Below are 20,990 nucleotides of genomic sequence, written 5' to 3' on the forward strand. Positions count from 1 at the left end.
TTTTATGAATGAATGATCTCATACATAAGTTTGTTTCTTGCTACACACCTGGGATTACCATGGCCTCAACTCTTCGCAGTTCCTCAATAAATGGCAACCACCTTGGAGTCTGCCCACGCATACATTCGGGAACATTACCGTGACAGTTGACTGGACACATCTCCAAATGACAGTTGATGGGACACACCTGGTTAATTCTCAGAAACTTTGCCAGACTTTATAGAGTTCATATTTTTAAAAAATACATTTTTCTTTTCAAGGTGATGCCACATCTAGATGATAAAGTAAGGTACTGTGACAAGAATAAACTCAAACTTCCTGAAGAATCAAATAAAATATTATTTGCCAATTCCAAGCACTGCTTCACCAAAAGTTATAGGTTGTTTAAGAAAAATTGTTCATTAGAATTTTTCTAGCAGACACCTACTAGTTTGTTTGCTAACAAAACTTCATGCTGAGAGATATACTGAAAACCTTTTATTTAAATCATTGACAAGAGTGTATAGATTTTACTTCAGAATGATACAAAGTATGGACAGCAATTAATATTTGTGTTTAAGTCAATATGTTGTTTCCTATACACAATTAACTTAAAATGATCACTCCTGTCTTTAAGTATCTAGAGAGAGGAAATATGCCCAATAATATATACTGAATCCCAAAAAAAAGCTCTTTTCTCTCTGAAAAACATCATATAAATATTTGACTTCATATCCTATATGTATTCTTCTTACATCAGATCATGATTTTTTTTTGTATACACTCAAGGTCCTTGCCATGTGAATGCCGCCCACTGTATCTCTCAATCTAGAAATGTATTTTTATTTTTATGTTTCTATCTCAGCAGGATCTCTCAACTCCATCTTTTTCTGCTTGATTGTGGCCTAGTCATGCTCTGCTTCCCGAGAGTATGTCAGTAACCCCTGACTCCTTTTCATCTTCAGTTTCCCCAGATGTGCTGGTGTTATTCTCACCTGGACCTCATGCCTCAACACACCACATTCCCATCCTTCCTCTATGCTAATGTTGTCCACACTGCAACCAGAGTGATCTAGAAAAGCAAACCACATCTTGTTGGTTCCTGGTTTATATCCTTCCAGTGTATTCCCTTTACACTGAGAATGAAATCCAACTCCTCAGCAAGGCCAGGATGATGAGGGAGATGCGGCCCCCACCTTCTTGTCTCTCATTCTCTGTGTTCCAGCCTAGACTTTAGCATAACAACACTTACTTTACAGATGAGCAAATGGAAGCTTAGAGAGGTTAAATGTATTCAAGATTACACAGCTGATCAATAACACAACTCAGGTCTATTTGACTCCAGAGAATACACACTTACCCAATGCTACAAAACTCACATTTCTTCCTCTATGGAACGTTCCTAGATATTTTAATTTGCAGAAAGGTATTGTACCTTTATTAGTTCTTAACATTAGATTATTAATTATAATTGCATCTTTCCCTGCAAACTTTGGGCTTCACAAGGCACGTCCTAGTACAATTTTGGTATAATGCCTAGCATATCATAGACAATAGGTAACAATTTTTGGGTAATTGATTAATTATTCTGTGCTATAATTAATTAATAGAAGGCAGAAACATTGTAGATATGTTATAAATATTTAAATAAAATATGTTTTCCTGAATTCTGACATTCAATCATAACAGAAAGCTGAGAAGCCCAACACGCTATTTTTTTTCATTTTCCAACAGTCATTTTTATTATTTTAGTGTGTTGACTCGAAAGAAAAACAAAACAAAACAAAATTCTAGAAAATACTTGTTAGTTCTGGAAGCACAAATAAAATCAAACCATCAAAAACATTCATTTAATAGATGGCAAATTCAATACTATGAGAGTTTAAGACTTCAAAAAATCATAGACTGCCTCTGAAGGTGTTTTGATTTTCCTGTCACTCAAATTGCTAAAATAAAAATAGCAACACATGACAAGTACATAGAAAGCCATAATTTTACTGACATGTCCACAAAATCTTGAGGATTCAAGAAAGTAGAAAGAAATTTCATAGACTTTATTAGAGTCCCCGATGGTTGGACGAAGGTCTTCCTGTAATGGTTTTATTTGTCAGCAGAGACTTGATAGAGGAACAACATCTTTGGAGGGGGTCAGTATTCTAGATAAGAGAATTGGCATATTAATTTCTGACTCAAAGAGAAATTAAAAAAATATTTTTAAGTAAGGATTAATTAGTCATTTCAAAAGCAATCGTTGTTAGCTAGATGGTGTGGGCAGAAATGGATGGATGGGGAAGGGCATTTGGGTTGACAATAGCCAGGTAAAAATCTTTATAGTCTCACTATTGAGGAGTTGTGATTTAAAGACATTTTTTTAATGTTTATTTATTTTTGAGAGAGAAAGCACGAGTGGGGGAGGAACAAAGAGAGGGAGACAAAGATCCCAAGCAGGCTCTGAGCTGACAGGAGTGAGCCACATGTGGGGCTCAAACCAGGAGATCATGACCTAAGCGGAAGTTAGACGCTCAACAGACTGAGCCACTCAGGCATCCTGTGAGGAGTTGTGATTTGATGAGAGGTACGTTTCTATCCAGAAATTAGGTAATGGTGGTTTTCTGCTCATTGCACTGTTAGCCAGGAGTTTCTTTCAGTGTTCAACTCCCTCACCAATTCCTTTGTCTGTGCATGGAATTTAATTTACCACAGACACTTTTTTAAAGCCAATTCTAAGAGTTTAGTGAAATTTCTCCTCCCATTCTCCCCACAACATATAGGAGGCAAACCTCCAAGAAACTCTCAATCTCTCTTATTCACAAGGAGGTTTAACAAGTGCTCTAGGTACATCAGAGAAACTTCACTGTGACACAATAATGGGCCTCTGCCCCAGGAGAGATTAGAATTCCAAAACCCTTTTTCCTTGCCTCTTGAAGGATACTTTTATGTTTGACAGGGAGTCAAGATCCTGTCTATACCAGAAGTAAAGGCATTCTGGCATATTTACACTGTGAGTGTTCCCCCCAAATACTGATATATAATAATGCAATTTCAATAATTCAAACATTTTCACTTCTCCTAATTGAGTTTTATATATACTCCATTGGTACACTCAGTTGATATAAGGTGACCAATAGAGTTTATTTATGGTGACCACAACAGTTGTCTATTAACTATAAATGGGTCAGAAATTCTGCAGGTTGGTCTGAGTCCTCTAATATTTTACCATTTACCAGGAGGGTGTCCTCTGAGCAGCATCAGCTTCACCTGGAATTTGTTAGAAATGCAGGTCCTTGGAAGCCCCTGGGTGGCTCAATTGGTTAAGCATCAGACTTTAGCTCAGGTCATGATCTTGTGTTCGAGTATGAGCCCCGCGTCACGCTCTGTGTTGACAGCTCAGAGCCTGAAGCCTGCTTTGGATTCTCTTCCTCTCTCTCTGCCCCTCCCCCACTCGCACTCTGTCTCTCTCTCAAAAATAAATAAACATTAAAACATTTTTTTTAAATAAAAAAGAAAATGTAGGCCCTCAGCCTCACTGCAGCCCAGATATTTGCATTGACATTAAAGTAAAAGATGCCCTGTTCTAGGCAGAGACTCTGTGGCTATTTGTGGTGACAGGCCAGTGTGTCTCCCCCAAGCCACGCTGCCCCATCCATTGTGGACTGATATGTTGGCAAAAGACCAAATAATAAATTTCTAGAAAAGTTAAATTACAAAACAATGAAAATAATATTTTTAGATGCCAAGTTTTTCATGTGTATGTGCTCTACAGTTAATTTTGCAATCTTTTCTTTGTACATATGTATGAATGAACATGACAAGGAAATATGCAAGAAAAACTTAAAAATAATGAATATAATGAATAGCATGACATAATGCATAAAATAACCATATTAAACATAATACCATTTATAGAGTGTTTCTATGTGCCAAGAATTCATTGTGCTCTATAGTTTCACATAGTATATCACGAGACCCTCATGATTCTCTGAGAGTCTGTCCAGTTCATATGCCCATTTTGTAGATAAATAGGCTAAAGTTTAAGTTAAACAACTGCCTGGGGTCACAAGCTATAAAGTGTGGATCCCACATTTGAATCCAAGTTCTGTGTAGCTTGAAAGCCTAAAACTTTTGCCTTCTCAATACCTCAATCTGATCTTTCCAAAGAAGAGGGAAATCCAGAGAAAACACGTATGCTGTATTATTTCTAGAAAGCAGAAGACGTTCTGCTATTACATGCTATTGATGCTATTACAACAATGCTTTCACTCTACCCTCTAGGCTCATTTCTGTTATTGTCACTGTAATACAATTGATTGTAAGGGACTTGCTAGGCAGAAATAAAACTGCTGATTTTGGGGAAAGTGGGGATGGAGGGAGAGTGGTTGAAAGTGAGGATGGTTCATTAATAGGATAAACACTATAATTTATTACTCAAAGGAATAAAAATCTTATCTTGAGCTTTACAGTGATATCATTATCAAAGAACTCCCTAGAGTGGGGAGATATGTAACAAAGGACATTTTGGGAAATAATATACAATTTGGGAAAGGAGTTATTTGAGTCAATATGTATGCTTTCAGCAAAATAAATAAATAAATAAAGTCCAAAAGTTAACAGATCCCATATTTAATCCTTATTTCTTTTTTTTTAATGTTATTTTTAAAGTTTATTTTTGAGAGAGAGAGAGATAGAGAGAATGAGCAGGAGCGGAACAGAGAGAGAGGGAGACACAGAATCCAAAGCAGGCTCTAGGCCCTGAGCTGTCAGCACAGAGTCCGATACGGGACTCGAACCCGCTAAGCAAGAGATCACGACCTGAGCTGAAGTCTGATGCTTAGCCAACTGAGCCACCCAGGCGCTCCTCAGTGGAGATGAACTTCTGACATCTTTAGAGCAAGAATTAGGTTTCATTATTTTTATTTATTCCCACATCTTTTGAGGAGAGCTGCTTTCTAGCAAAGATTACACAGGCAGGCTCCTCCACGGCCTCCCTTGTCCTCTGAGTGGCACCTGTGCTCAGACCTGAGTACTGACCTAATGTTCAAGGTAAATCTATTCTTGGCAATATCTGATGCAGTCTTCAATGTGATTATTGATTCTGGTCATTCAAGACACTCGCCACCTACCATGCCAGGGATGGCTGTCACTGAGCTATATTTTTTACATAGAGCTCATTTTATTTTCCTCCCATCATTCTTTTCTCCTATGGGAGAGGAAATATTACACAATTTTCAGTAGATTAGAATTAGCGATCTATCTGCTTTGCAAATGATATATTAAAGATAAGTGTGTAGAGAATGTGTAGAGACCAACATTTCATCTGAGCAATAATCTAACAGTAATACTACTGTAATAGTGCTCCTACCATTTGTTAATTGAAAATCAATTGGTTTCCACGTCCAAAATGCTGCAATTACCTGGACAACTACATCACACCGACAACATTTTCTTATGTGTTATTCAGACCCTGACAATTAAACCAGAAATGCAACATATTAATTCTCAAAGCCCTCATCCTTCAGTTGTTTCCCACTTCATCTTTATGATTAATTCAAAGACGGTCTGGCTCAGGAAATATCACACAACTCTGACCAACAGATATTTACAAAATAGAAATGAGGTGCTGAAATTTTTTAGAATTTGGTGCTAAAATTTTTGTCAATGGGTATTTACAAAATGTGAATGAAGTGCTGAAAGTGTTGAACTTTCTGGGTAAAGGAAATTTGTACATTTTGTTGGTATCGATTAGTCAAAAGACACAAGTACAAAAGGGGGAAGTAATGTGTTAAATATCTTCGAAATTACCAAAGTTATAACTGGACATGAACTTAGAGATAATTTGGTTTCAAACTCCTCAGTTTGCAGGTTGAAAACAAATGCAGATGGATGAAATGGCCAGTGAACTAGTTAGTCAATATTCTTTCTTCTCTTGTTGGATTTACAATATTCAACTTGACAACAACAGAAGTTTAGTTAGAACCATATTGTACTCGATTAGGAAATTTGGTTGTAGTTTCAGAGAATATAGGATTTATTCTGAAAAAGTGTAGAGTGCCCAGCGGTTTCTCTGTTTCTTCTCTTTCTCTTTTGTTTTTAAAAAGTTCTTTGAACAGCATAGTAGATTGGGCTGTTTCTTTATCCAGTTGCATCACTATTTAGGGGTCTTCTTTAAGAAATGTTTATTATAGAGGCACCTGGGTGGCTCAGTTAAGAGTCAGACTTTGGCTCAGGCCATGATCTCACGATTGTGCTCTGTGCTAACATCTCAGAACCTGGAGCCTCCTTGGGATTTTGTGTCTCCCTCTTTCACTGCCCCTCCCCTGCTCGCATTCTGTCTCTCTCAAAAATAAATAAACATTACCAAAATTTTTTTAAATTTATTTTATTATTATTAACCCCATTTAGTAGATGAAGAAGTAGGAAATCTTATCAATATTTTCGGTGTCCAATAGAATATAAACAATGGAACAAAGCCTTAAATCTTCATCTTATAACTCCAGATCTCTGGTTTAAGCTCCCTACAATTTCTTAAGTGTTAATATTCACTTACATCTGAATAACAAGACCAAAACAACTGCCTGGGCTTAATAGGGTGAAAATGCTTTTGTCCTTAGAACGCCAGAGTTGTCTGATTTTATTCCTAATACATGGACTAGAAAGGTAAGATGTACCTAATGACAGTGAGATAAAATGACTCATGGCACTGTGCTTTTGGAGCAAAATGGAGTTCGAGAGCTGGAATCCCAGCCATCCAGTATTTTATTACATGGTCACAAGTGTCACTGTGTGTAAGAAACAGTGAAACAAGTCTGCTTTAACCCTCTTTGTCACAGGGATATGTGCCAAAATACCTTTTGAAAGTGTAAAGAATATTTTTACCGATCTCCTGCATATTCTTTCATATTCAATATTGTGTTTATATAAATCTATTTCTGAAGGAAGAGTCTTAATGATACTTTAAGTGAATGAATTAATTAAAATTTAGTATGGTGTATATATATATATATATATATATATTTTTTTTTTTACTTGACAAAAAGCTATTTAGAAGCTATTCCAAAATCATCCAATCTATAAATTCACATTTATAGAATCTATCAAGAAGCATTCTGGCTAGATAATAATTTTGTATTTTGGAATGAGAAACATGAACTAGAATTGATATAGCACAATGACTTAAAACTTTATAAATCTCTTTTTTTTTCCTTTGGTCCTAGTTGCCAGAGAAGCACATTCATTTAATCTTTATCAGAAACTGGAGTTGGCTTTCAACATCAACCTTCCGGTAGCTTATCTCATTTCCTAAAGTGAATTTTTTCAGAGGTATCACAGGGCTAAACGTGTATAAAATATCAATTACTGTGTTTCTCATCGTTGGGTGGGTCTTTATAGATTTCAAAATGTCACAAACTTTACGCTGATCTTACAACCACCCACTGGGTATTTATTTATTTTTAAATTAAATTCAAAAAATATTTCTTTATTTAAATTATTTATTTTCTTGTTTATTTATTTATTTTGAGAGTAAGAGAGAGAGAGAGAGTGAGTGGAGGAGGGGCAGAGAAAGAGGGAGAGAATCCCAACCAAGCTCCGGCCCCGTCTCACGAAGCTGAAGCGAGATGATGAAATGAGCTGAAATCAAGAGTTGGCCGCTTAACCAACTGAGCCATTGAGGTCCCTATGTATTTATTTTTTTTAAGTAATCTGTACACCCAATGTGGGACTCAAACTCATAACCCCAAGATCATGAGTAGCATGCCTTACTGATTCAGCCAGCTAGAAGCCCCAGGGTGTTTCTTTTTTGTTCAAATTTGGAGTTTCAAACAAAACAAACAAAAAGAAAACACAAATAAATAACAAACCTCCTCCACCACCACAAAAGGCCCAGACTTTAAATTTGAGAGAATTTCCCCCCATTGTGGAGTTGGAAAACCCGCGGAAGAATACCTGAAACTCCACCCCTGAAACTCTCTTCCCCTTTTCAGCCAGCCTCCTGGACACCTTGGTATCTGATAGCATATTTATGGTACACCTGGGGCCAGAAAGATTGAGTTCTGTCTATGTTTTTTTAATTCTCTATAAGCTTTCCTTTTCTTATCTGTCCGATGAAGTTAAGCTTTTTAGTGCATTACATGAAGCAACATACCTCCGGCACATAGTATAAATGTGAATAGAATAAGTGGGAAGTTACCAATATTGTTTATGACTACATGGTTGATTTGAGGGGCAGAGACTTGCTCCAGAAGTTAGGATTTCTGAAATGCTGTCCAGGAGGCACTTTATAAGCTGAGTTACATGAATAAAGTTTGCAGCCTCCTTAGAGAACATATTTCAGGGTAAATAAACAAGGTTAACCATACCTATTTTATCTTATCTCTAGTGAAGGCAAAATCAATTAAGGCAAATGAAAATAATTTATTGCTATTCATATAAACTCCTATGTTAATTTACATATGGTTCTTCAGTTTCTTGGGGCTAATTTAAAAACCTCCAGGAGGCGCCTGGGTGGCTCAGTTTGTTGAGTGTCCGACTTCGGCTCAGGTCATGATCTCGGGGTCAGTGGGTTCGAGCCCCGCGTGGGGCTCTGTGCTGACAGCTCAGAGCCTGGGGCCTGCTTCAGATTCTGTGTCTCCCTTTCTCTCTGCCCCTCCCGCACTGTTTCTCTCTCCTTCAAAAATAAATAAACATTAAAGAAAAAACAGAAAACAAAAAACAAAAACAAACCTCCAGAACACTTTTGAGGGACCATCAATATTATAAGTATGAATATTTAGAAGTATGACATTAGAAAAAGTTTTGCAAAGAAAAAAGTGTAAGAAATCAAGCCTTAGGAAAACCGCTTGCCCATGAGTCATCCCTCCAGAAATAATTGTTTAAATCATAGAGGAAAATATTTCATCACATTTACTTATTAGCACAACTTTACTGTGGAAGTTTTTCCAGAAAGTTTAGGAACAATAAAACTTAGATACATAAATTACAAGAAAAAAAGATACATTATAAAAAAAACATTAATTACACAGAAAAAATAGAACCTATAATATTGGCCAAAAATTGATTATTTATTACATTAGACTAAGTATATTTTAATATTATTATTTTCCACTTGATCTTGTTTTACCCTTCATTATTTTTAATCCATGAGTCTTAAGACACGTGTTGGAAGATTGTAGAAATAACAAAGTTAATACAAAGCACAGATAATTTTTCTTTAGTAGCCTCTACAGAATCTGGTAGTTGGGGCGCCGGGGTGACTCAGTCAGCTGAGCATCCGACTTCAGCTCAGGTCATGATCTCGCGATTTGTGAGTTCGAGCTCCGCATCGGGCTCTGTGCTGACAGCTCAAGAGCCTGGAGCCTACTTCGGATTCTGTGTCTCCTTCTCTCTCTGCCCCTCCCCTGCTTATGCTCTGTCTCTCCCTCTCTCTCAAAAATAAATAAACGTTACAAAAAATTAAAAAAAAAAAGAATCTGGTAGCACTCAGTTCTGATATTATCATTTGGAAAAGACTTTCCCTTTAAATATACATAAGCAGGGTCAGTAATTAACAAGTTTATATTCCTATAAATAAATATTTAAAGTTTCTGTCTATACTATTTATCAGAAAGTTACATTTCCTTAATTTAAAAAAATGCCATCTATTGATGATACAGAGTGGAAAGCTATTGCATTAAAAACATGGTCTTCCTAGATTACAGGTTCTTTAGAGAAAGAGAGTATTCTTATTTATCAGTATAATTCAAATGTCCAACATAAAACCTGTTTGTATACATAGTGGTGGATTAAAAGTTCTTAAATTTAAGGGCTCCTATATGTGGCTCAGTCAGTTAAGTGTCCAACTCTTGATTTCGGCTCAGGTCATGGTCTCACAGTGTGTGAGTTTGAGCCCTGCATTGGGGTCTGCACTGACAACATGGGGTCTGCTTGGGATTCTCTCTTTCCTTCTCTCTCTGCCTTCCCCTGCTTGCTTTCTCTCTCTCAGTCTCTCTCTCTCTCTCTCAAAAATAATAAATAAATAAACTTAAAAAAATTTGTTAAATTTAACTATCCTATTGAAGTAATTACCACCATGTGAAATGATGTCCTCTTATGAGTAATTGTAGGGTTTTTTCAGGTGCTAAATTTAATAATTTAATGGGCGCCTGGGTGGCTCAGTCAGTTAAGCAGCCAACTTCGGCTCAGGTCATGACCTCATGGTCTGTGAGTTTGAGCCCCGCGTCGGGCTCTGTGCTGACAGCTCAGAGCCTGGCGCCTGTTTCAGATTCTGTGTCTCCCTCTCTCTGACCCTCCCCAATTCATGCTCTGTCGCTCCCTGTCTCAAAAATAAATAAAAAGGGGCGCCTGGGTGGCGCAGTCGGTTAAGCGTCCGACTTCAGCCAGGTCACCATCTCGCGGTCCGTGAGTTCGAGCCCCGTGTCAGGCTCTGGGCTGATGGCTCGGAGCCTGGAGCCTGTTTCTGATTCTGAGTCTCCCTCTCTCTCTGCCCCTCCCCCGTTCATGCTCTGTCTCTCTCTGTCCCAAAAATAAATAAACGTTGAAAAAAAAATTAAAAAAAAAATAAATAAAAAAGTTAAAAAAAAGTTAAAAAAATAATTTAAAATATGCAAGTTTGCTTTTTCTTAACAAAATTAAATTTCTGAATTTATTATTGTGACGTTTATTCAAGATATGCTCAAAATAGAGTTTATCACTTAAAGACTTAGGAGGCTTCCATAGCCTTGTCCTTTGTCAGTCAGTGATCTACACCCAAAGGGTAGAAAAATTATTATTTTTTTAATGTTTATTTATTTTTGAGAGAGAGACGGAATGTGAGTGGGGAGGGGCAGAGAGAGAGAGAGAGAGAGAGGGAGACACATAATCCCAAGCAGGTTCCCGGCTCTGAGCGGTCAACACAGAGCTCCACACGGGGCTCAAACTCACGAACGGTGAGATTGTGACCTGAGCCTAAGTCAGATGCTTAACCGACTGAGCCACCCGGGTGCCCCACAAATGGTAGAAAACTTCTTAAAGTAGTTTTAAAAAAATATTCAAGAACATTAAAGAGTTTATCAATTAGGAAAGCCAGATGTCAGGCCTAAAGGTCACAGAGCCAGAGATAAATCTCACACCACACTTGCTGGGTCTACTGGCCACTGTAGCTACAGATACCATTGCCATCGTTGTTGCTGACCTAGATGGCAGAATCGTCGTCCCACTGCCCTGAAACCTGGATACCTCTACACCCATCACATCGCCCAAATTGACTTGACTCAGTTCTGCTTCTTCACATTGCCCATGTCTGAATCAAAGTCTCACGTCGCTGAGTCTGACTGGCAGATCCCCTTCCCATACCAGCACCCTGCATGCAAATGGAAGTTCCGACTTTGGTTCGAATTGGAGGTCCGTGGGATGCATAAAATGAAATTTTCCCAGATGGGAGGATATTGAGAAAGTGCCGTATTATAGGAAACATCTCATAATTCTGCCATAAGTTCTTACTCACCTCTCTGCCTTCACTCTTTCCACATATCCTTGCTCTCTCTGTTTTGGTCATAATTGTCTTTTTAAAACAAAGTTATCTTTAACAAATGGATTTTCATATATGCTGTACTTAATTCTCCATCAAAAGATACAATCATACTTGCCTTACTTTTCTCAAAGACCTTGAGAGAAAATAAGATACCTTGTAGACACTTTGAAAAGCAAAATATTTGTTTAAATATATGATATTATTATTAATGTAATTATTCATTAATATCTTTATGGAAAGACTAGAGAATATTAGATTTACATCATCATGGTCTCAGGAAGATCATTCCTTAGTATATTTATCATACAATCTGCTAAAGGAGGTGAAGAAAGCCTAAAAACATCCTTTTTATAGATAAGCATGAATAAACTACTTATTAATTAAAAGTTCTTTAAAAAAATCTAAAGAAATTTTAGCTATGAGACTAATGTTTATAGATATTAAAGATTTTTTATTAATTAGTTTTAGAGAAAGTTACTATGGTTATTAGGAATATGAGCTCAGTCAGTCAAGCATCCAACTCTTGATTTTGTCTTAGGTCATGATCTCATGGTTTGTGGTCACATCAGGCTCTGTGCTGACAGCACAGAGACTGCTTGGGATTTTCTGTCTCCTTCTTTTTCTGTCCCTCTTCTGCTGGCACTCTTCCCACCCTGCCCCCCAAATAAATACATAAACATTAAAAGAGAGAGAGAGAGAGAATGAGCATGAGCTCAGAATTGGCCAGACCTAATTCTTGGATCTTTAGTTATTGGCTTTGTGGCTAAGAACATTCTTTAACCTCCTTAAGTCCCAGTGTCCCCTTTTTGAAAATTTATCCTATATGGAATTATTATAGTTAAGTGACATACTATGTATAAATTACATGCCACAGGATTTGGCATATATTATGTGATAAAAATGCAACTTTATACAAGTATTACATTATTTTATATGTCAGAGTAAAGGGATTGAAATCACGGCATTTAACTTCTTCCTTTTGTGAAGGGTGTGTGTGTGTGTGTGTGTGTGTGTGTGCGTTTCTTTTGAAAGATGCCTGATATACTGAATCAGGAAGGAAATCAATTGTTGCCACTCTTGATTCTTCTTACTGGAATGAAATCTTTTTTTTTTTTCTATCACATAATCTGGAAAACAAATTTAAAGGTGATATTTTTTCATAATTTCACTTTTAAAATGGCCTTAACATTTTTATAAAAAAAAACCCTACTAAGCTGAAAGCTATGCATAGCATTTGCCTTTTCTCTTATATAAGTCCCATTATACATGTTAACTATAAGGTATACCTGGTGAATTAAAGTATCTGCCGTTTTTAGCCAGCGTTAATCACCCTACTCTTGATGTATTAATCCACCAAGATTTATAAATATTTGTTTTGCCATTATATAATGGAATCTACTTTTCAAATACTGGTCTCTGCTTTTATAACCTCTAAAAACTGGTTAATTGCTGTTGAGGCTGCAACTGATCACAGAAATATTACTGATGTTAAGATTATACCCATACTTAGATGATTTGCTAATTGTAATTTAAATGATAAATATTTTTAATAGAAATTTCATTTGCTCTAAGTACACATCAATATGACTCCTTTTTATAACATTAACCTATTTTAAGTTGTTAAAATTAAATTTGTTGTTAACCATTGATTAACATTTATTTTCAGTGAACTTTTGTGTGATGAAAATATGATGTAATAGCTTAGACTTTTTAAGAAAACTTAGGGGAGAAATTAGAAAATAGTGCAGACTTCTACATAAAATACCTTTTGAGAAGGAAGAGGCAAGATGTCTCTTATCAAAAATGGAAGTATTCTTTCTGAAAATTATTCTCATCATCTGTTGGGAAATATTTGAAATAGGAAGGATATGCCAAAAATAATATGCTTTTTACGAATTCGCCTGTCTTAATATAAGACCTTCAACCTAATCTACCAAAGACAATGTCTGGTTTGAGATACTGATTTAGAAAGTTATAACAAGAATACAAAGGGAAAGATCAGGATAATTTTCAGCTTTTGGCATTCAAAATAGGATTACACAACAGTAAACAGTCTTGCAAGCCAGGCTGTTGAAGTGAGGAAGGATTTGGAGACTGCACATCAAAATCCTTTTCCCTATGATAAAGATGCCAGACCAGATAGCCAGAGATGCTTGACTTAGAGTTGGAAGGATTAACCAACCTTTGACCCACTGTGGGCAGATATTTGTTAATGAGAAACTTTGTGTTCAACAAACCGACTTCATTTTCTTCCTGGTGCACAGCCAAACTACATTTCCAGCTCTTTTGTAGATAGATTTTGACCATGTGTCTGAGCTCCCATTCAGGCCATCAGAACCTGAATGGAATGATTGCATTATTTTTAGGCCTTGCCTACAGAAATCTCTCACATGTAATTTGCTCCCATATACCTTTGCTGACGACAATGAATTGTGCTAGGAGGAGACAGCACTTTTAGTGTGTCAAGTCACTGACATTTGGGAGCTACTTATTTTGGTACAGAGTTCTAATAGTTATTAAATAAGATAATCTACAAATTGCCTGGCCCAAGCCCTAACCCTTCATAATTCCTCAAAACTGTTACGTATTTAATGTCAAGGACTTTAAAAATTCTAAGATTAAAGTAGTAAGAATGTGCATTTCAGATGAAAGCCCATAAAGAGGGTGGAAGTTAGCTATTGGGGGTACCAAACACAGAATAGGTTTCTAATCATTTAAAGAATGGTACAGAGTAAAGGGAGAACGTGTTTACTTTCCCAGAAGTTACAACCTAAAGCAATGGGTAAAAATCACAAGGAACTATGATTTGATCTAACTAAAAAGAGACTTTACAAAGACTGTAAGAAATTCTCTTCCTTGCAGCCACTGGCTCGATCTAAGTGACTACATTCTGGTATAGACATCTCTCCATGATTTATACAGTTTTTTGGAAACTACATAAATACCACACATATGTTACACACTCTTCTACGGAAGAAATATGTTACATAAAAAACATACTAAATATTCAAAAGTTAGTGTGAGGAAATATGTCTAAAATATTAACAGGGGAAAAAAAAACCTACCAGACACACGAAATAATATCTTTAGTGTGTTTCAAAAGATAGAGCTTCAAAAACCTTTCAATGTAATTATAACGGATAAAAGAATAAATTATAAATAGAAGGTTTTTTTTTTTTTTAGAAAGGAACTTCGTTGCTCTTTAAAAATGTCAAAATACAAAATCAATCCCCCCCAGATGAAGGCTCGGAGTTAGCAATGTTTCACTATTAATGGAATTAGAATACTCTGGCTTCAGGTGTTCTAATTACTACAGGAAGTTGCATAATCTACCAGCATCCTTGCAAATTTTTATTATGGAAAGTTCTTATTCAAATTTTATCCTCTTCAATTGAATTGAATTTATCCTCTTGGAATAACTGAAGAACTTTGCCATTCAAACTTAAAAAGCATGAATTTAAGTTTCTTTTTTTTTTTTCAACGTTTATTTATTTTTGGGACAGAGAGAGACAGAGCATGAACGGGGGAGGGGCAGAGAGAGAGGGAGACACAGAATCAGAAACAGGCTCCAGGCTCGGAGCCATCAGCCCAGAGCCTGACGCCGGGCTCGAACTCACGGACCGCGAGATCGTGACCTGGCTGAAGTTGGACGCTTAACCGACTGCGCCACCCAGGCACCCCTGAGTTTAAGTTTCTTAAATGTAAAAAATCCTCAGGACCGTGAGTTGCTGACAATTGTTGGGCAACAGTCTCTAAATACCTGTGTTCTACATCATGAGCACCACTAACACTTATATATTGAAACACGTACTTCTGTAATTATAAATCAGCTTTGGTGACACACCACTGAAGAGAACTAATTCTTTTTTGATCGTTCATTTATTTATCATGAGAGAGAGAGAGAGTGCGAGCCAGGGAGGGGCAGAGAGGGAGGGAAGGAGAGAATCCAAAGCAGGCTCCACACTGTCAACATAAAGCCTGACACACGGCTCCATCCCACCAACTGTAAGATCATGAGCTCAGCTGATACCGAGAGTCAGACGCTCAACGGACGGAGCCATCCGGGTGTCCCAAGAACGAATTCTTTATTAACAATGGAATTTACTTATTTCTGAGTTACTTTTAAAATTTCCCCAAATCACTTCACTTACATTTATGGTAATGCATTGCCCTTTGAAGTAAATATACCCGCAAACAAAGGAAGGGACTGACAGAAAGTTCCCAACTATTTATTTGGACACATGAAAATATACTTTCAACTCCTAAGGTTAGAAGAGGTCCATACGAAAAATAGGCCAACACATGGACATGCCCAAGACACAGGTTGTACATTTCCTCTAAAGTAAAGGATTCCCTGGGTGCCGTTGGCTCAGTTGGTTAAGTGTCCAACTTCCGCTCTGGTCGTGATCTCACTGCTGTGAGTTCGAGCCCCGCATCAGTGTCTGTGCTGACAGCTTGGAGCCTGTAGCCTGCTTCAGATTCTGTCTCCATCTCTCTTCTCCTCCACTGCTCATGCCCTCTCTCTCTCTCTCTTTCTCTCTCTCTCTCTCTCATATAAAATAAAACATAAAAAAAAGAAACTTGGGGCGCCTGGGTGGCTTAGTCGGTTAAGCGTCCGACTTCGGCTCAGGTCACGATCTCACTGTCTGTGAGTTCGAGCCCTGCGTGGGGCTCTGTGCTTGCTGCTCAGAACCTGGAGCCTGTTTCCGATTCTGTGTCTCCCTCTCTCTCTGCCCCTCCCCCGTTCATGCTGTCTCTCCCTGTCTCAAAAATAAATAAACAACGTTAAAAAATTTAAAAAAAAAAAGAAACTTAAAAAATAAAGAGATAAAAAAGCAGTCCTAAGACTGGTATTAGAAATATCATAATGAAATAGTTTTTGTTGTAATGGATTTGTCATGATATCACATAATCTTTAAAATGTGGGGCATGTATTTATAAGTATTGATATATAAAGGATTGAACATAGTATATGATACCATTTTTCAGCTTTAGGAAATTGTAAAGGTGCTAAAAAGATTTTAACATATTCTAAACAGAAACATTAAAACAGAACACAGTAATAATTACCCAAATTATAAAGCAACTGAACTCCAACAACTATTAATTTAACTAAGAACAGGAACAACTGAAGAAAATAAATTAAATTGCAGCCAACTAATGTGGCAAAAGGGATAATTTGTCCTATAGACTTTTGCCGAACATTTGTGAAAACCTTCTGCAGCATTAGCTAACATTATTACATTGTATTGAATATTGATTATGCTAGAGCAAAAATACTAGCTAAGAAATATGGATGTAATATTCTGAGATGAAAATAAGGCTATACATTACTAAGCAATCTGTTTATATTGCTGATTTAATGACCTCCATCATTATTTATATTCTTCTTCTAGAGGCAATGCATTCTCTTCTGAACCTTGAGCCTCCTTCACTATAAAGTTGGATATTATCTTTGCGGCTGATTGTGAAAAATAATTCCAAATCCTCTTTATATGAAATAGGCTTCGAAGAACCAGAAAAAAATAGTCTGCGGTTTTTACGCTCTTGTTTCTTGTCCATTTTCACCAGTATTTGTTGCTGGGGAATAAAACAAATTATTACAACAAAGCATCCAGAGACAATACAGGCAACTTTAATATGTCTCTATGGTGTTCAGATTACCAAGGAGTGATTTCATTTAGACAGGTTCACGCTAGTTAAAGCACACATTATGACTCTACGTTTATACAGTGAATTAACTTATTTTTTTGACTGATATGATTTTATATTTGTACAACCCAAGAAATTAACTATAAACCTATGAGGAATATAAAAGTATTCAGTAAATGTCTGATTAAATGATTATCAAACAAAAATTGATAGATTTTCTGAAAACAATAATCTTAGGGAAAATATAATGAGAAAAATTTATTTATACAGCAGGACACAGTTCAGTGATCAGAAATATATTTATAAAGAAAGATACGAGTGTAGTTTATAAAAAGAATTGAGTGTGCGCTACTAACATTATTTAATCAGGGAAGAAAGGTGCATCACTCAATAAATCTTACAGTTACTGGCTAGAACATTTAAAGGCGGGGCAAATATCAGCCCATATTTGTTTTAAACAACAAAATACATTGACAGATAGATCAAAGGCTAATTTTAAATATAAAGAAACCATACAACTAGATGAAAATAAAAGGTAAATTTTGTTTTAATAATGGTGAGACAGTAAAGATCATTTTAAGTAGGCTACAAAAGGGGCACCTGGGTGATTCTGACTCTTGATCCCAGGTTATGATCCCAGGTTATGATCCCAGGTCTTGATCCCAGGTTATGATCCCAGGGCTGTGAGATTGGATCAGGCTCCATGCTGCGCGTGGAGCCTACTTCAGACTCTCTCTCCCTCTGTGCTGTCTTCCACTTGAACTCTATCTCTCTATCTAAAAAAAAAAAAAAAAAAAAAAAGTAGGCTAAAAAAAGCCATAAGGTAAAGATTGTTAAATTTGATTTCTGTTTTTTAAAAATTTTTTAACATTTATTTGTTTTTTGAGAGAGAGACAGAAGGTGAGCGGGGGAGGGGCACAGAGAGAGGGAGTCACAGATTCCGAAGAAGGGTCCGGACTCTGAGCTGTCAGTACAGAGCCCAACATGGGGCCCGAACTCATGAACCTGGAGATCATGACCTGAGCTGAAGTCAGATGCTTAACTGACTGAGCCACCCAGGGGCCCTTAAATTTGATTTCTAACTAAGCATTTTTCCAAGATGAAGAATTAGCAAACAAGCCCAAAGACAAATATCAAACATGAAAAAAAATATATTTACAAAATATATTACAAAGGCTCAATGTCTTTATTCCATAAAGAATTCTTACATTCACTAAGAAGGGAATCTATAGCTCAAAATAAAAATCGATAAGAGCATGCAGAAGCAGTTTACACCTTTTAATTTATTATTTGCCTATTTTTTTCAATAAGTAATATATTCAGAATAACCAAAATCCAAATGATATACACTGATGAACATTGAAAATTCATTCCTCTCCTTGTGCCCATGTCCACACCATACCTCCACCTTCTGGACAAAACAAGTTTTAGTAGTCTTTAAAATGTATCTGTGCAGTGTTCATTCATGCAGACATAAGACATGGAAATATACAGGTTTATTTCCCCTCGTTTTACACAAAACATACCATATAATATCCATTCTTCTGTACCACACCTTTTTTTGGGGGGAGGGGGATGTACACACTAATGTGGAGGTTTACCTTTTTTTTCACATGGAATTCATTCTCACTGTTCACGGGTCTCTACATATTTCACTGTGGATATGCTATAGTTTACTTAACAGCTCCCATAAAGATGGGCCTTTGGCGTGTTCTCAGTATTTTGCTATAATGAACAGGAATGCTATGAAGAGTGGTGTACATAGGTCATTTTCTACGTTTATCGGTATATCTGTAAGATCTGTTTCCCAAAGTGGAATTCCTGAGTCAAAGAGTAAACGTAATTGCAAGACACTGTCAAGTTTCCCTTTATTAGAGGTTGAACTATTTCCCCTTCCTGCCAACAGTGTTTGAGTGTTCCTCTTTTCTCAAAGCTCTGCAAATAGAGTTGTCAAATTTTTAACTTGTTAACTATGTGGATATTACATAGATGTATACATATATATGTATATGTACATATATATATATATATACACACACATACGTGTTAGTGTAACTTTTAATATGAATAAGAATATCTTTTCCTGTGTTTCACCATTATTTTTCTTGTTTGTGTGTGTATGAATACATTATGCTATTTGTTTTCTTTGTTTTGCTTTTATTTTTTCTTGAACTTGCAAATAATTCAATTTCTATACAGTTGAATGATTAAACTTTTCTTCTGTGGCTCCTGGAAAATGTTTTAGTAGTTCCTGAGGCATAGATAGAAAAGGCCTTCCAACTCCAAAACCATAATATAATTCCAACCTGTTCTCTTCAATTACTTGAAGGATTCATTTTTGTAAACATTTAAGTTATTGGCAATTTTGTGGTTTAGACCTGTGGTTGGGTATGAAATATTAATCCAATTTTAATCCTCTTCTAAGTGGCTACTCTTTTGTGTAACACAATTGAGTAATAAGTTCATAATTACCACTGCTGACTTGTGGTACAAAGGGTTTTTAAATATACATTGATGCATAACCTTGATTATACATTTAGAAATATGTTAAAACAAAAACAATATATTTTCATAGAAAAATTTACTAATAGATAATAATGCTGATTGTGAGGGACAATAGGGACTTTCATACATAGCTGATGGGGGGTAAATTGTGAAACCTTATTGGACAGCAATTTGGTATCATCTATAACAATTCATGTGCACATAATTTTGATACAGCAATTCTAATTGTAACATCAATATAATCACACAAATACGTGCAAAACAACGTACTTTCCCATTAAGAGATTCATTAATTCTCTTCAGATACATTGACTCAATGCTATGCCAGAAACTGTTGGATCATGAAGTAGCTCTATATGTAACAGTATAAACTTATTTCTGAGAATTATTAAATGATAAATAAATATTCAGAATAGTATATAATGTAGAACACTGAAATTGATGTAAACAAAAATATATGTGTGTATAAAAATATATGCTTTTAAATATATAAAGCATATAGTATTATGAACATAAATATGATTAACTACATTATTTTAAAATAGTTTTAAATTCAATGAAAAATTGTGAAGATAGTACATAGAATTTCCATATGTCTCACAATCTTTTTCTTCTGCAACATCTAATAGTAGTATGGTACGATTTTCGAGATTAATGAACCAACATTGATATACTGTTAGTAACTAAAGTCCCTAATTTCAAACTCTTCTCGTTTTTCTCCAATGTCCTTTTTTGTTGTTGTTGTTCCCAGATCCCAATCAGGACAACACAATGCATTTAGTGGTCATTCCTCTTTAGGTGCCTGTTGACTGTTGACTTAACTTTACTCAACCTTAACAGTTTTGAGGAATACTGGTCTGTTGCATCATAGGATACCCATCTATTTGAACCGGTCTGATGGTTTTCTTATGATTTGATAAGAATTTGAGGTTTTTTGGAGGGAAACCACAGATGTATATTTCCACTGCCATCACATCACATCACAACAGGGGTGCACACCATCAAACGTGACTATCACTGTTGATATTAACCTTGATCACTTGGCAGAGGTAGGGTTTGTCATGCTTCTTCACTGTAAATTTATTCCTCACAGCCCCATGCTAAGTCCTTTTGAAAAAAGTCACTCTATGTCAGTCTACATTTAAAGAATGCAGAGTTATGCTCCACTTCCGTGGGAGTGAAGTGAATGCATAAATCAGTTGGAATGCTTGTGCACAGGATTCATTTATTTATACCTGTATAGACTCTTAGATATTCATTTTAAAATTTTGATTATACTTAATACTATCCAAAGATTCATTTTATTGGATAATTGTATTAGAAACCACTATCCGAGCAAGTGTTCCTTATT

Source organism: Prionailurus viverrinus, chromosome B2 (genome assembly GCF_022837055.1).
Source record: "Prionailurus viverrinus isolate Anna chromosome B2, UM_Priviv_1.0, whole genome shotgun sequence".
Classification (NCBI taxonomy): domain Eukaryota; kingdom Metazoa; phylum Chordata; class Mammalia; order Carnivora; family Felidae; genus Prionailurus; species Prionailurus viverrinus.